A 16,694-nucleotide genomic window follows, 5' to 3' on the forward strand; every position below is an offset into this window, starting at 1 on the left:
AATTATCCACATAATTAAGAATTATCTCAAATTACTTAATCACATTTAACACACTTTATGTACCCCACTATCATGGTTATGGGGTACCTTGTATGGCACTAGTCCATAAATACCGGGTATTATAGCTCGGATCGTATTCTATCCCATCTTGACAAACTTTGACGAAACTCACTTTCTTTGATTCGTTTACCCTTTAACCTTTACGGAACTTACTTATCGCTTGTTAGGAATAGCATAAATGCTTATATCCTCAAAATAATCTCATCCCTGAGTCTACATCGATTAACTTTTGACGAAAATTTAACGTACGAAAAATGCATGGGATGTAATATCTCATTTCTGAGCTTTCATCAATTTACTTATGGCGTACTTTTACATATGAAAATATGGGGTGTAACATCATCCCCCCCATTGGAACATTCGTCCTCGAATGTTGACTGATGCACTTATCATTCTCATAACCCGTAGCTCTTGCGAATACTTTAATACTCTTCTTGCCATTTAGGCAACTGTTCTTTGAATAAATCCAGAGGCCAGGGCATTCCCCCCTTTAGGCCTCTTTCTCACACCATGGTCTGTGGTCGGAATTCTTCTAATCTCGTAACTCTTTCTACCTTCGGTCATGCAGCCTGTACGACTTTTTCCTTGTATGTGCTCTTATGCGACTCTTCCCTTCAGCTTTTAGCCAATCTTTAGGCCTCACTTAGGGAACATATACAAAACTTGACAAGATGTCCCTCTGAGCATATATAGGTGTATTGAAGTTCTTCAGTCGGTACTTTGTCGAACTTATGAATATTGCTATATCTCATATCGTACTTTCTAATTTTTATCCATCCATTGTTGATTTACCTCAATGTTGATCTACAATCTACCACTGATATCTTGAAACTTCTTACGTAAAACATTGCCACTAGGGCTTACGTTTCATCAAGGAATATTCGAAGTGATTTTTCTAATCCACTTAGTGGCGATACTGTACTTCAATAACCATACTTTATAGCATCCCAATGTGACTCACTTACGTGGGTATTTTAATCCCGTATAATTCATGAATCCCTTCTTCTTCTTTTTTTTCCTTCAAATCATTAATCAATCGAAGGCCCAAATGTCATCCTTTATCTACCACAATTACACCCTTATTCTACTATCAGGGCAGCATTCCATCTCTTCTAAATGCTACTTATGATGAGTAACTCCTTTGAGTTCATTCAGGATATACTGAGCTTTCTATGACTTAGAGAAACCATCAGCTCTCTTGTTTTCATGGGCTTAATCCTGAGGACTTATCCATTCTCGTCACCTTCTCACTCGCCCTTTCTTATCCTCACTACTTTTTTTCTAAAACCTTGTCACTTTACCATACTTTAGCTTGCGACCTACACATATCTATTTATACTACTCGCAACCTCCCTTCAACTTGCTTGCACTATAGATTTCCTTGTGTTATTCTGGAATATCAAGCGAGACATCACATCGTCTCTAACTCTTCTCTACTCTCTTAACTTGACTTCTCAGTACTTAGAAACCCTGGGCTGGAAGGTATGCCACTGACGACGCCGCTATCATTCCTGGATACTGAATCCCCGCGCTTCTAGCCTTTTATCCGAAGTATGAACTATTCACAACCTTCTGCATTTGAGTATCTCGTACGTTGTTCACCTTTACCTTACTTAACTCAAAGTCTCGCATCACATCTTTTATCTTTTTCGTGACCTCCCTTCCACATAAGGTATAATTCACATCCACAACTTGGACTTCTATTATAATAATTGCACCTCTTCACATGATTCAGCGAGAGCATCATACTAACTTCTTATGAGGCCGGTACTCTTCTAACTGGCTTTATCGTAGAGCCGTTCTAAAATATGGCTACTATACTATCTCTCTTGCACCTCTGACATTAAGAGTGATTCTGAAATGTTCTCAATCATGATGTCCATAATTTCCTGGGTCCAAAATAATCAAACTCCTGATTTACTTAGTTGATGTAACTCTTTAGTTTCCTCTTTTCTCTAATCAACCTTTATGTAGGCTTAAGCTATCTTCCGATCTGCGGCTCATGGTGTTAGTAATCACTTTAGCCCTTCATGGACGCTATGGAATATCCATGATTCAATCTTCCAACAATTCAATCCTTTGTCTATGCCCTGGGCTCAATTCTTTCTTTTAACTTATACCAGAGTCTTCTACGTCTGTATGATTATTTCCTTGGCCGTTGCTTGCAAGTGTTAGTCTGATTCATAATATTATCAATGAGTAATTGAGATCGTACCTTAATAGTAGTACCACTTTAAGTATGCCACGTTCCATTTGTTCAGTAGCAGTACATCGTTTCCTGCTTTGAGTTTGTACGAGCCTTTGCCGGTAATTCCGATGACCCGATATGATCCTTCCCAATTCGGTTCCAGATTTCCCTCATTCGATTTTGGGTATGCAATGTTACTTTCCTCAAAACCAAGTCCCCAATCTTGAAGTGTCAAAGGTTGGCTCTTCGGTTGGAATATCTTTCTATCCACTGTTTTTGGGCAGCCAACCAAACTAGTGCAGCCTCACGCCTTTCATCCAATAGTTCCATGCTCAAAATCATGCCTCGCCATTCGACTCTTCGATCGCATGTTGGAACCTGAGGCTCGGTTGTCCCACTTCTACTGGTATTAAGGCTTCGGCACCGTAGAACAATGAAAACGAGGTGGCCTCAGTACTAGACTTCGAGGTCGTACGGTATGCCCACAAGACTTTGGGCAGGATTTCCTTCCATTCCCTTTGGCATCGTCAACCTCTTCTTCAGGCTTGAAGTATGTTTTGTTCGTTGATTCCGCATGTCCATTCCCACTAGGGTGGTAAGGTATTGATAGTATTTTCTTAATCTTGTGATCCTCCAAGAACTTATTTACTTTGCTGCCAATGTAGTGTATCCCGTCATCGCAAACGATTTCGGACGGTATGTTGAATCGACATATTATGTGGTCCCAGATGAATTCAATGACCTCTTTTTCCCGGACTTTCTCGAACGCTTGAGCTTCAGCCCATTCGGAAAAATAATTAGTCGTGAATAGTATGAACTGAGCCTTGCCGAGTGCCCACGGCAAGGGACCGACAATGTTCATTCCCCATTTCATAAACAACCATGGGGACAAGACCGAATGAATTAGTTCTCCCGGTTTGTGGATCATTGGTGCGTGTCTATGGAAGGCGTCGCATCTTCGTACAAAGTCCTTTGTGTTTTTCTCCATTTCGGTCTAGTAATAGCCGGCTTTAATTAATTTTCGAACCAAAGATTCCGGCCCCGAATGTGTTCCCACAAGTGTATTCATGAACTTCTCTCAAGCCATATTCGGTGTTTCTAAGCCCCAAGCATATGGCTAGAGGGCCGTCGAATGTTCTTCTGAACAAAGTCCCTTCGGCCAAGCTAAATCTGGCAGCCTTCGTACGCAAAACTCTCGATTCTTTGGGGTCCAAAGGAAATTTTCCGGTCTTTAAGTAATCTATGTACTTCTTCCTCCAATCCCAAGTCACTTGTTAAGTTTACTTCGGCGTGGCCTTCTTCTATCACCGACTTCATGAGTTATACTATTGTTCCCGAGCTGAATTCATCGGTATCAACCGACGACCCTAAATTGGCCAGAGCATTGGGCTCACTGTTCTAATCTCGAGGCACGTGTTATAGGGTCCATTCCTTGAATTGATGCAGTGTTACCTGTAATTTGTCCAAGCACCTCCGCATCCGTTCCTCTTTTACTTCAAACGTTCTATTAACTTGCTTTACTACGAGGACGGAGTCGCACGTAGCTTCGATCACCTCGGCCCCAAGGCTTTTAACTAATTTGAGACCTGCAATCATAACCTCATACTCGGCCTCATTGTTAGTCAATTTTACAGTTCTAACACATTGCTAAGTATACCCTCCCCCCCTCCCCCTCCCCCCTCCCCCCTCCCCCCGTAGGTGGTTTCAACACGATGTCGAGTCCGGACCCTTTTGCGTTCGAGGCGCCGTCCGTAAAATGGTCCAGATTCCCGAGGAAGTCCCTGAGGCCAACAACAATTCCTTTTCGACTTCGGATATTAAGGCCGGCGTAAAGTCGACCACGAAGTCTACTAAAATTTGTGATGTGATGGCGGTTCGCGGTTAATATTCAATATCATACCCGCTAATTTTGACGGCCTATTTGGCCAAACGGCCCACGAGTTCGGGTTTGTGCATGACGTTTCTCAGTGGGTAAGAGGTTACGACATATATTGGGTGGCATTGAAAGTACAGATTTAATTTCCTGGATGCGCTTAGCAAAGCGAGTGCAATTTTTCCAAGTGAGGATACCTTGTTTCGGCCTCGCCTAGAGTTCTAGTGACATAGTAAATAGGAAACTGCGTACCTTCCTCTTCCCAAACTAAGACTCCACTTATCGCCACCTCGGATAACGCCAAGTAAAGGTACAACTGCTCATCTACCCTTGGAGTGTGGAGCAAGGGCGGACTTGATAGGTACCGTTTGAGTTCTTCTAAAGCTTGTTGACAATCCGGAGGCCAGGAGAAGTTATTCTTCTTCTTTAATAGTGAGAAGAGATGGATTTTATCCGAGGATCTTGATATGAACCGACCCAGGGCGGCTATGCGCTCGGTCAGCCTCTAAATGACCTTAACGTTATCCATCGTGGTGATGTCTTCTATGGCTTTGATTTTTTCGGGATTGATCTCGATTCCCCGGTTGGATACCATAAACCCAAGGAATTTTCCTGATCTGACCCCGAGTGCGCACTTCTCCGTGTTCACCTTTATATTGTATTTCTTCAATATGTCGAAGGTTATGTTCCAAATGGTCCTCTACTCGCAGGGACTTAACTAAAATATCGTCAATATAAACTTCCATTGGTTTTCCTATATGTTCTTCGAACATCCAGTTTACTAGGCGTTGATAGGTGGCACCGGCATTCTTTAATCCGAATTGCATTAGATAATAACAATAGGTGTCAGATGTAGTGATAAAAGAAGTTTTTCCTGATCGTACGAGTTCATCTAAATTTGGTTATACCTAGAATAGGCATCGAGAAAGTTGATTATCTCGTGCTCGGCCGTCGCATCGATCATGCGATCAATGTTAGGCAAAGGAAACGAGTCCTTAGGGCATGCCTTGTTCAAGTTCTTGTAATCTACACACATTCTTAGATTATTTCCATTTTAGGCACTAATACTACTACGTTAACTAACCAGTCCGGGTACTTAACTTCCCGAATGGACCCTATTTTAAGGAGCTTAGATACTTCGTCTTTGATGAATGTATGCTTGACCTCGGATTGAGGACTCCTCTTCTGTTTAACCGGGTGGAACTTCGGGTCCAAACTCAACTTATGAGTGGTTACCTCCATTGGGATTCCTGTCATGTCAAGATGTGACCAAGCAATGGTCAAAGAGTTAGAACATGTCATATTAGTCGAGAACCTGCCGGATTGAAAGGTATACCTAGGCACAGGGTTAGCCCTCGAGCCTAGGAAAAAAAATTATTAACTTTCTTAAAGCTAACGTAGATTGTTTGATTTGGTGGCGTCGATATCATCAGGAGCTATAAATGATCTCGGAACTCCGTTAGTTGTCCCTTTGCTTAACCTTGAAAAGATTCGATTTTCTGGTCTCGACTTTGATGGTCCCGGCATGAGCCTTTACAAAAGCATCCTCAAGAATAGCGAATAAATCAATGGAATTTAGAGGCAAGTTATGGTACCATACATTGCTCCCTTTGCCAAAGTTTCCCCAAACTTTTTTAATAAGACTGACTCGATATCGCAGTCTTCCAAGCTGTTACCTTTGATAGCGCACGTGTAGGAGGTCACATGCTCATTTGGATCAGTGGTTTCATTATATTTCGAAATATCGGGCATACGAAACTTCTTCGAGATTGGCTTCGGTGCCGAAAAGGATTTCGGACAAATTTTTTGGAGTCCAGGCCTTTCAATATCAGAGGCGCTCCTAGGATTTGATTGACCTTGGAATTATGTCTCTACCTTTTTGTCGTTTGCTTTAATTTTCTTTTCACCTGACTGCTCTCATTTGGTTAATGCTTCCAACATTTTCATTACTTCGGAGCTGACAACGGTCTCAGTTTCACCCAGCCTTTCGGTGATCTGCTCATTTCTTCGGGTGTTTTCCCGGGATGGTTCGGGCTCAACCCTGCTGGGGGCGCGGCTTTGAGTTTGCAGCTATGCTATCACCGTCTGTTGGGTTTGTAACATTTCAAAGATCACCCAAAAATTGACCCCGTCACATTCTCCTTCAGGTGCCTCTGGAGTCGTTCGTAGGGCTCCTCCACGAACGCTGTTCTCAAGGTCGGCAGGCAGGTTGGCGTCGATGACCACATGCGAGTTAGCATAGACTGGTCTGCAACTCAGACTCTATTGGGATCAGCTGGGGCACCACATTGCTAGGAACCATATTGTTGTTTTCCCCATGATGGCCAGACTCAGTATCAGCGTTCAAGTGAGCAGACTAAGAGTTTGATATTTTTAAGTTGACCTGAAATTAAAATCTTAAAAAGAAAGCGTAAAATAGAGTGTGTTATGGAAATTTGTATCAAACCACCACTATTATCTTTAGCCCCACAAGTACGAATATTACTAGTGCATCATTGTGAGGTTACATGATGCCCCCAGCATCCTTGTCGTTGAACAAAATAGTTCCCTCCAGGATATAATCTCAGTTTCATTTTTCCCTCCTGACAGATACTTTAGTATGTTTTATCATCGACCCTTGAGGGACATCGACCCCTTCAATGATCAAGTTGATGACGTGCTGAGGTTCTTCTTGTTCCGTCGTTTGTCGGAATCCCTGTTCCTGAAGTGAGTTTTGGCCGGATCACACAGAAATTCCCTGAGATGCCCGTTATTGAACAACCGGGCAACTTCTTCTCTTAATTGTCGACAGTCCTTGGTCCTGTGGCCATGAGTGACATGATACTTACACATCAGGTTAGGATCTCTCTGGATAGGGTCGAACTGTAGTGGTCGAGGCTACTTGGTCTCCTTGATGCGCCCAATGGCTGATACGATGTTAACTGCATCAACGTTGAAGTTATACTCTGACAATCTTGGAGCTTCCTTTCCGAGCGGCCTATCGAAACCATTTTTTCTCATATCCTCGACTATTGGGCCCTTGATCGTTTATCTTTTTGTTCCTTGTAGAGGGACCCGTTTCCCTTTGGATCTGCACTATATGGTTGGTACCGATCTCGAACCGACCTTGATTTGTGATCGACGACTCTCTTAGGCCTATCATCGGTTTTGATGGGATAAACAGACCCAGAAGGGGCTCCGAGTTGGTCGTCCTTAGCTCTGATTTTTGACTCGTACCTCTTGTGGACGTCGACCCAAGTTACCACCGGGTACTCTACCAAATTTTGTTTTAGTTGTTGTGAAGCCAAGGAGTTTCGGGGGTTACGTACTTGAGTGAACGCCTAAAAGGCCCAATCATCCGCAACTGGAGGTAAGTCCATTCATCCCATTTGAAACCTTGATACGAACTCCCTCAGCATTTATCTGTCCCTTTGCTTAACCTTGAAAAGATTCGATTTTTTCGTCTCGACTTTGATGGCCCAGGCATGAACCTTTACAAAAGCATCCACAAGCATACCGAATGAATCAACGGAATTTAGGGGCAAGTTTTTGTACCATATCATTGCTCCCTTTGATAGAGTTTCCCCAAACTTTTTTAATAACACTGACTCGATTTCGCAGTCTTCCAAGTTGTTACCTTTGATGGCGCACGTGTAGGAGGTCACATGCTCATTTGGATCAATGGTTTCATTATATTTCGACATATCGGGTATACAAAACTTATTGGGATTGGATTCGGTGTCGCGCTCGAAGGAAAAGGATTTTGGACAAATTTCTTGGAGTCTAGGCCTTTCAATATCAGAGGCGCTCCTGGGATTTGATCGACCTTGGAATTATGTCTCTACCTTCTTGTCGTTTGCTTCAATTTTCTTTTCACCTGACTCCTCTCGTTTGGTTAATGCTTCCAACATTTTCATTACTTCGGAGCTGACAATGGTCTCAGTTTCACCCGGCCTTTCGGTGATCTGCTCATTTCTTCGGGTGTTTTCCCAGGATGGTTCGGGCTCAACCCTGTTGGGGGCGCGGCTTTGAGTTTGCAGCTGCACTATCGCCGCCTGTTGGGCTTGTAACATTTCGAAGATTACCATAAATAGAACCCCGTCAGCTTCGCCTTCAGGCGCTTCTCGAGCCATTGGTAGGGCTCCTCCACGAATGCTGTTCTCAGGGTCGGTAGGCAGGTTGGCGTCGATGACCACATGCGAGTTAGCATCGACTGGGTCTGCAACTCAAACTCTATTGGAATCAGCAGGGGCACCTCATTACTAGGCACCATATTGTTGTTTTCTCCATGATAGCCAGACTTAGTATCAGCGTTCAAGTGAGCAGACTAAGAGTTTGACATTTTTAAGTTGACCTGAAATTAAAATCTTAAAAAACAAGCGTAAAATAGAGCGTTTTATGGAAGTTTGTATCAAACCAACACCATTATCTTTATCCCCACAAGTACGGGTATTACTAGTGCATCACTATGAGGTTGCACGATGCCCCAGCATCCTCGTCGTTGAACGAAATAGTTCCCTCCAGTATATAATCTCGGGTTCATTTTTCTCTCGTGAAAGATACTTTAGTACGTTTTATCATCGACCCTTGAGGGACATCGACCCCTTCAATGATCATGTTGATGACGTGCTGAGGTTCTTCTTGTTTCGTCTGTTTGTTGGAATCCCTGTTCCTGAAGTGAGTTTTGGCTGGATCACTCAGAAATTCCCGAAGATGCCCGTTATTGAACAACCGGGCAACTTCTTCTCTTAATTGTCGACATTCCTCGGTCATGTGGCCATGAGTGACATGATACTTACATATCAGGTTAGGATCTCTCTAGATAGGGTCGAACTGTAGTGGTCGAGGCTACTTGGTCTCCTTGATGCGCCGAATGGCTGATACGATGTTGGTTGCATCAACGTTGAAGTTATACTCTGAAAATCTTGGAGCTTCCTTTCCGAGAGGCCTATCGAAACCATTTTTTCTCATCAGGCCTTGACTATTGGGCCCTCGATCGTTTCTCTTTTCGTTCCTTGTAGAGTTGCACCGGACCCGTTTCCCTTTCGATCTGCACTGTATGGCTGGTACCGATCTCGGACCGACCTTGATTCGTGATCGACGACTCTCTTAGGCCTGTCATCAGTTCTGCTGGGATAAACGGACCCAGAAGGGACTCTAAGTTGGTCGTCCTTAACTCTAATTTTTTACTGGTACCTTTTGTGGACGTCGACCCAAGTTACCACCGGGTACTCTACCGAATTTTGTTTTAACTGTTGTGAAGCCAAGGAGTTTTGGGGGTTAAATCCTTGAGTGAACGCCTGAAAGGCCCAATCATCCGCAACTGGAGGTAAGTCCATTCGCTCCATTTGAAACCTTGATACGAACTCCCCCAGCACTTAGCTGTCCCTTTGCTTAACCTTGAAAAGATCTGATTTTCTGGTCTCGACTTTGATGGCCCCGGCATGAGTCTTTACAAAAAGATCCACAAGCATAGCTAATGAATTAATGGAGTTTAGGGGCAAGTTGTGGTACCATATCATTGCTCCCTTTGACAGAGTTTCCCCAATCTTTTTTAATAACACTGACTCGATTTCGCAGTCTTCCAAGTTGTTACTTTTGATGGCGCACGTGTAGGAGGTCACATGCTCATTTGGATCAGTGGTTTCATTATATTTCAAAATATCGGGCATACGAAACTTCTTCGGGATTGGCTTCGGTGCCGCGCTGGGAGGAAAAGGATTTTGGACAAATTTCTTGGAGTCTAGGCCTTTCAATATCGGAGGCGCTTTTGGGATTTGATCGACTCGAGAATTATGTCTCTACCTTCTTGTTGTTTGCTTCAATTTTCTTTTCACCTGACTCCTTCCGTTTGGTTAATGCTTCCAACATTTTCATTACTTCGAAGCTGACAAGAGTCTCAGTTTCACCCGGCCTTTCGGTGATCTGCTCATTTCTTCGGGTGTTTTCCCAGGATGGTTCGGGCTCAACCCTATTGGGGGTGCAGCTTTGAGTTTGCAGCTGCTCTATCGCTGCCTGTTGGGCTTGTAACATTTCGAAGATCACCCGTAAACTGACCCCGTCACCTTCGCCTTCAGGAGCCTCTCGAGCCGTTGGTAGGGCTTCTCCACGAACGCTGTTCTCAGGGTCGGTAGGCAGGTTGGCATCGATGGCCACATGCGAGTTAGCATCGGTTGGGTCTGCAACTCAGACTCTGTTGGGATCAGCAGGGGCACCTCATTTCTAGGCACCATATTGTTGTTTTCCCCATGATGGCTAGACTCAATATCAGCGTTCAAGTGAGCAGACTAAGAGTTTGCCATTTTTAAGTTGACCTGAAATTAAAATCTTAAAAATATAGAGTGTGTTATGGAAATTTATTTCAAACCACCACTATTATCTTTAGCCCCACGGTGGGTGATCAAGTTCAAATTCACGCCTCTAACGAGGTATAAAACGGTTGTTTGCAATAATAAAACCCAACAAGAAGTCGGGATCGAATCCACAGGGAGCTGAGATGGGAGTTAGTAGTATATATTTGGAGTGAGTACGTGAAGTATCTAGATTGCACCTCCACAAACAGGGTATTGATTTTACTTCTAAAATTAACTAAGGATTGCAAGTCTAAAGGTATAAAACTAGAGATGATTGTTTTTGAATGTTTTTCAAAGATATAAAAAAGCCTAGGGCTGTGACCATGACCTAGGTATTTGCCTAATGGAATAAAGACTTTTATGTTGTTTTATTGACTGGGGCGTATTATAGCTCACAACATTACGTTTCCTACTCAATACCTCTCGATCAGAGAGTGGTTTTGCCCAATTTAGCTCTCTCAAGACCGAATGGGTATCTACCAAAACGGTTGATAAGAGCTCAAGTCGGGTTGTTATTATCTCTAGGTTGAAACCTTTAATTGGGTTAATCTCTCAATTGACCCAATTCCTTGTTAGCTAAGTTAACCTAGACTATTTCTCTCTTTCTCAAGAAGAGACTAAGTCAAATAGGCATAAATCAATGTTTGCAACCATTAATTTCACAATTGAAGCATGAACCTAGCTAAATAACAAACACCCATTCATAAGCATGAAATTAATCACCCATAAGGTTTACACACTAGGGTTGGGTCACAACCCTAGTAAAAATCTAGCTACTCATAGTGGATATAGAAGAAAACAAAGAAGAAAAGATAATAAAACTCATATTGAAGGATTAAACTAGAGAAATCCAATGTTAAATCACCAAAATAAGCTAAAGTTGCCTAAAGAAGCAAAGAGAAACGGCTATAGCACTTTGATATTCAAAACTTGACCTAAAAAAGTGAAACTATTCTATTTATACGACGCTGGAATTTTCGGACGAAAATGCCCTTTCGGAGGTTCTACGGCCGCACAATTCCATGTGCGGTCCGCACTTCCTTTGAGCTTGAGATGAGAATTCTCTGAACTTCTGATCTTGCTTAGCTTCTGCGGCCGCACATTTTGGAACCGCACTTCTCACAGTCCTCTGATATGAATGCCTTCAGAATCTGCGGTCGCAGATGGAAATCTGCGGTCTGCACTTTGAGCTTCTGTCCCTGTTTTTGTCCTCGAGTTCAAATCACTCCTTCTTGAGTTGGATTTCATCTTAGTGGCTCATTTTCCAATACTCCTGCAATTAAGCATATTCAGTCAGTTATCGGGGACACAATTAAACGCTTTTTGGATAAAACGAAAGCTAAAAGGTGCTAATATGTAGTAAAAATCCCCACTTATCAACTCACCCAAATTGTTTACCCTTAAAATGAATAACAATTGAATTTATTTGTGATTTTAAAGATATGTGGATTGACTCAACACAAATGATCAAGAATGTTAGATAAGCGAATAAAAGATAAAATAAATAACCAAACCAGTAGTGGAATTGATTCCAGGTTCGGATTTAAGCTTAACAATAATTCTGCCTTCGACTGGACCTTCGATTCGGAACCAAATGTGTATGAAGAGTTATGATTAAAATAATAACCTTCCAATCACTAAAAGCAGAGAAACAAGTTTATATTGCCTTGGTATGCGCCTTATAGTGTATATTGACTAAAAAACTTTTCCTTTATATAGTAGGAGAGTTTTAACCTTAGTACAAATTTAAAAAAAGCAAAAATCATCCCTGTACATTAATTACTGATATGCTACCGACATCGGCCGAGATTCGCGCCGTGATATCCAGTTGGGTACGGATATCATGGCTCTCTGCTAGTCGTATGCAGCCGCTTATAGAATCTCCGAGGTCTTGGAGCTCATTTCGGGTTTGGGGAAGTGTTGTCTTATCGGGTACTTCGTTTAGGCCTCAGTACGAGAGATCTCCAGCTATGAATCCGATCTCATGCGGTCACGTCCTGGCTTCATTTGACACACAGGGAAATCGAGGTATATGTTACCCCTGATTTCACCCGTATACAACGTGTTTACAAATAAACTTTTTTTTATAACTAGGGATAATATATATTAAAACCTACGGAATGTTGTTGTTTACATCCTTGAAAAAAGAAACAGCCTTAAGGACATTGGTATTGCCCAGGTCGGCTAGCATATAGCATACATCAAAACTAATGTTCTTAACAAGATAAACATGGGCCACCCTATCTGTTTCCAGATTATTTATAACAAAAGGGGGTGGTGTAGCTAGTAGTTGATAAGCAGCTGCTTGATTGAGTGCATGTCGTGCCAATTTGTATGCCACTTTGTTCCCTTCTCTGAAGTTATGGATGATCGATGGCTCCTTCAGCTGGTGCACTAACCACCTGCATGATTGTAATATAGAATTGTGAGGGACAACATTTGACAATAGTTGTTTTATTACCTCAGTTGTGTCAGTTTCTACGACCAGAGGAGTTAGTCCATGAGTTAGAGCTAACTTGAGACCTTCCTTAAGAGCCTCTAGTTCAACTTGTAATGGTGAGGTAGCCGGGACAGTGCTTTGGTAACCCAAAATACAATCCCCTGCTCGGTTCCTAAATACCCCTCCGATTCCCCCTAGTTTGAAGTTGTCCTTGAAAGCACCATCAATGTTTAGCTTACAGAAATATTGATGGGGTTTATGCCATGCAACACTTATTGCATGGGAATGAACAATGGCTTTTTCTTTATGAGTGAGGAGCTTGTATTCTGATGCTAGGTTTAGGGCTTGATTTGGATTAAAAATATAGGAAATGTTGTCATGGTTTGCCAAATCCCCCAGAGAATAAAAGGGAAGAGTTCCTCCCAATTAAGGTTAGTATAGTGATTAGGATTGCCCAGATCCCTTATCTCATCTAGCCAGTGTGAGGCATAAATATGAGAGGACCTATTTAAACCAATCAAATTCCAAAATTTCAGGACAGCCTTGCAATTTAAGAAGATATGCACTATGGTTTCATTTTCGTTTTTACATACAGGACATATAGGATCAATGTTAAGACCAATATGGTGGAGGTAGGACCGCGTTGGTAGTCTGTTGTGATAGCATTTTCAAAGCAGGAATTTAATTTTGTTAGGGCATTGTAAGGACCAGATCCAACTAAAATCAGTTGAGCTATTTGAGCTGGTCCTAATAAGGTTGTAACAACTTTTTGAGGAGAATTTTCCGTCCCCTGTTAGGTCCCAAAACAATAAATCATGAGAGTAGTTGGTAGGGTGAATAGATAGGATACTATTTTTGATATCTAAGGGGAGGTCAAAAGGAATTTTGCTAAGATCCCAGTTATTATTATGCCAAATATCACTAATGGTGAGATCGCCAATGGATGAGGGGAGAGGACCTTCAACTAGTTGTCTAAGGTTTTTTAATTTTGGGATCCAGTTTGAATCCCATATGTTAGTATGGGCGATCCATTTAGTGCCCTTGGAACATACTTCCCATCCTTTAATAATACTTTTTCAGATGAAAGAAGTGTTTTTAAGATTTAAGGAGGAATTGTAAATGGAGGAGAGGGTTGTTGACCATGGTTTATTTAGGATTTTGAATCAGCCTCCAAGCAAGGTTAGCTAAGCTGACTAGATTTTTATCCTTAGCTGAGTGGATGCCAAGACTCCATTATGCATATTCTTGGTAAGGGCATCCCAAGAGATTAGATGCATTTTTTTGGAAGTGTTAGTAGTACCCCGGATGAAATTTCTTTGAATTTTATCAATGTGTTTTGTGATTTTTATTGGGAGGAAATTATATTTCATGGCATGATTTGGAATACTGTTTAGGGCTGATGAGGCAATGGTGGTTCTACCTCCAATGTTTAGGAAGTTTGATTTCCAGGATGCTAGTTTCATAGTCATATTGTCTATGATAAATTGGTAGTCGGATGACTTAGGCTTGATGTTAGTAATTGGGAAGCCTAGATAGTTTCCAAAATTTTTGCAAAATGTTAATGTTAAAGAGCCTAGATAGTAGATAAGGCCTTGGAAGTGACTTTTGGACAATTTTTAGAGACAACAATTTTTTATTTGGAAAAATTTATTTTTTAGTCCGGATAAAGTGCAGAAGGAATTAAAGCACTGAAGAACAGAGTTAGGAGATTTCTTATCAATTTTACACATTAAGGTAAGATCATCTGCATAAAAGAGGTGAGAGAGATGACAATGTTTGTTACCCATTGTAATGGGGGCCCAAGCTCCAACATTCACTCTGTGGTTTATTTGGGTTGATAGCATTTTCATACAGAGGATAAAAATGTATGGGGATAGTGGGTCTCCTTGTCTGATTCCCCTGCTAGGGGAGAAAAAAGAACTTTTGCTACCATTCACTAGAACGGATATTCTGCTTGTGGTGACACAATTCATAATGATAGAAGTGGTCATTGGAGGGAACTTGAAATGACGGAGTGTTCTGTAGATGAAGGACCATTCTAAACGGTCAAAAGCTTTTTCAAATCTATTTTTAGGACCATGTTAGCAGTTGAACCACTCTGTTTGTGCATTTTGAGCATTAATTCCTGAATAATGATAGCGTTATTACTAGCACGTCTACCTTTTAAAAAACTAGCTTGATAAGGACTAATAATATTATTCAGGAAAGGCTTTTAGTCTGTTGGCAATAGTTTTTGTAATAATTTTATAAATAATGTTACATAAGCCAATTGGCCTAAAATTCTTTAGATTGGTGGCATTATGAATATTAGGAATTAGACAGAGGTAGGTGTCATTAATGCCAAGAGGGAGTTTACCAGTTTCAAAAGCTATTTAACATAAGGATGTCACAGAGGTTCTTAGGGAATTCCAGTACTTTTGAAAGAAAAAAGGATGAAGACCATCTGGTCCCGGTGATTTAAAAGGTTTAAAGAAAAATACTGCATTTTTAATTTCAGAGTAAGAAATGGAGTTATCTAAGGAAACTAAGCTATAGTCTTTAAATGAAGGGGGGTCTAACTTAATGCTAGTCCAGTCAGTGGTGCTATGACTTATAGTAAAGACTTGCTCAAAGTAGGATAGGGTATGGTCCATGATTTTTGATGGGTCATCTATCCAATTCCCATCTAAGTCCTTGAAAAGAACTATCTCGTTTTTTCTTCTATTATTAGTGGCACAAGTGTAAAAAATTTTGAGTTAGTATCACCATTATTTAACCAATTAATTCTAGATCGGAGCTTCCAATAGTCTTCCTCTAATCTAAGAAGATTGTTATAATCATATTTAAGGGAAATTTCCAAATCATTGAGGTTGGAGCTAAAACCATAAGAGGGAGAACTTTGGATGCCGTTAAGTCTAGCATGGATGAGTTTTTTTTTTTTTTAAAGAGGTCTCCAAAAGTTTTGTTCTTCCAGTCAATAATACGAGTTTGAAAAAAACTTGATGCTTCCACAAAAGAATTATTGTGCCAACACTCCTTAACTATATTACCGAACTCTGGATAGCCACACCAAAAGGTCTCAATTCTAAAAGGTTTGGGAAGAGAATTACTATTTTTAGGTATTAGCTCTAATAGAATAGGACTATGATCGGAGTGGGTTTTTCGTAAGCGAATTACTGAAGCTTTAGAAAAAAGATTTATCCAAGATTCATTTGCTAACAATTTGTCTAGTCTTTCCATAATGCGGTTACTATTGATCTTGTTGTGGTTAGACCACGTAAATTTGCAACCTTTATACCCTAAATCCACTAGCTTACAGTAGTTAATTTTATTCCAAAGTTTAGCAGCTCTTCTACGATTAATGGGTTTTCCACCATTTTTTCATTAGCTAACATGACATCGTTGAAATCCCCCCCCCCCCCCCCCGGTAACCATGCACCATTATAATTATCAAAGATGTCACAAATGTTATCGCACATAATATTTCTATTGGATATTTTTGTACTAGCATATATCGAAGAATAGAGCCAAGTATGGCGAATAGGAGGTACCTCAATGAGAGCGTGAATTTCACTGTTTCTTTTGACAAAGTTGTGAACATGCACTATGTTTGTGTCCTAGAGGACTACCATGCCACCGGCTTGGCCCTCAGAAGGAACTTCTATCATATCAGTGAACCCAAAGTCATGCATGAGATTACCATGGTTTGCCATTCTTGTCTCCAATAAGGTCACCATGCAATGATGATGAGTTTCAATTAAGTCACAAAAGTTTCTTCTAAATTCATCGTTATTACCCCTCTTATGTTCCAAATTATGTTTT

Source organism: Nicotiana attenuata, unplaced genomic scaffold, assembly GCF_001879085.1.
Source record: "Nicotiana attenuata strain UT unplaced genomic scaffold, NIATTr2, whole genome shotgun sequence".
In the NCBI taxonomy this organism is placed as follows: Eukaryota; Viridiplantae; Streptophyta; class Magnoliopsida; order Solanales; family Solanaceae; genus Nicotiana; species Nicotiana attenuata.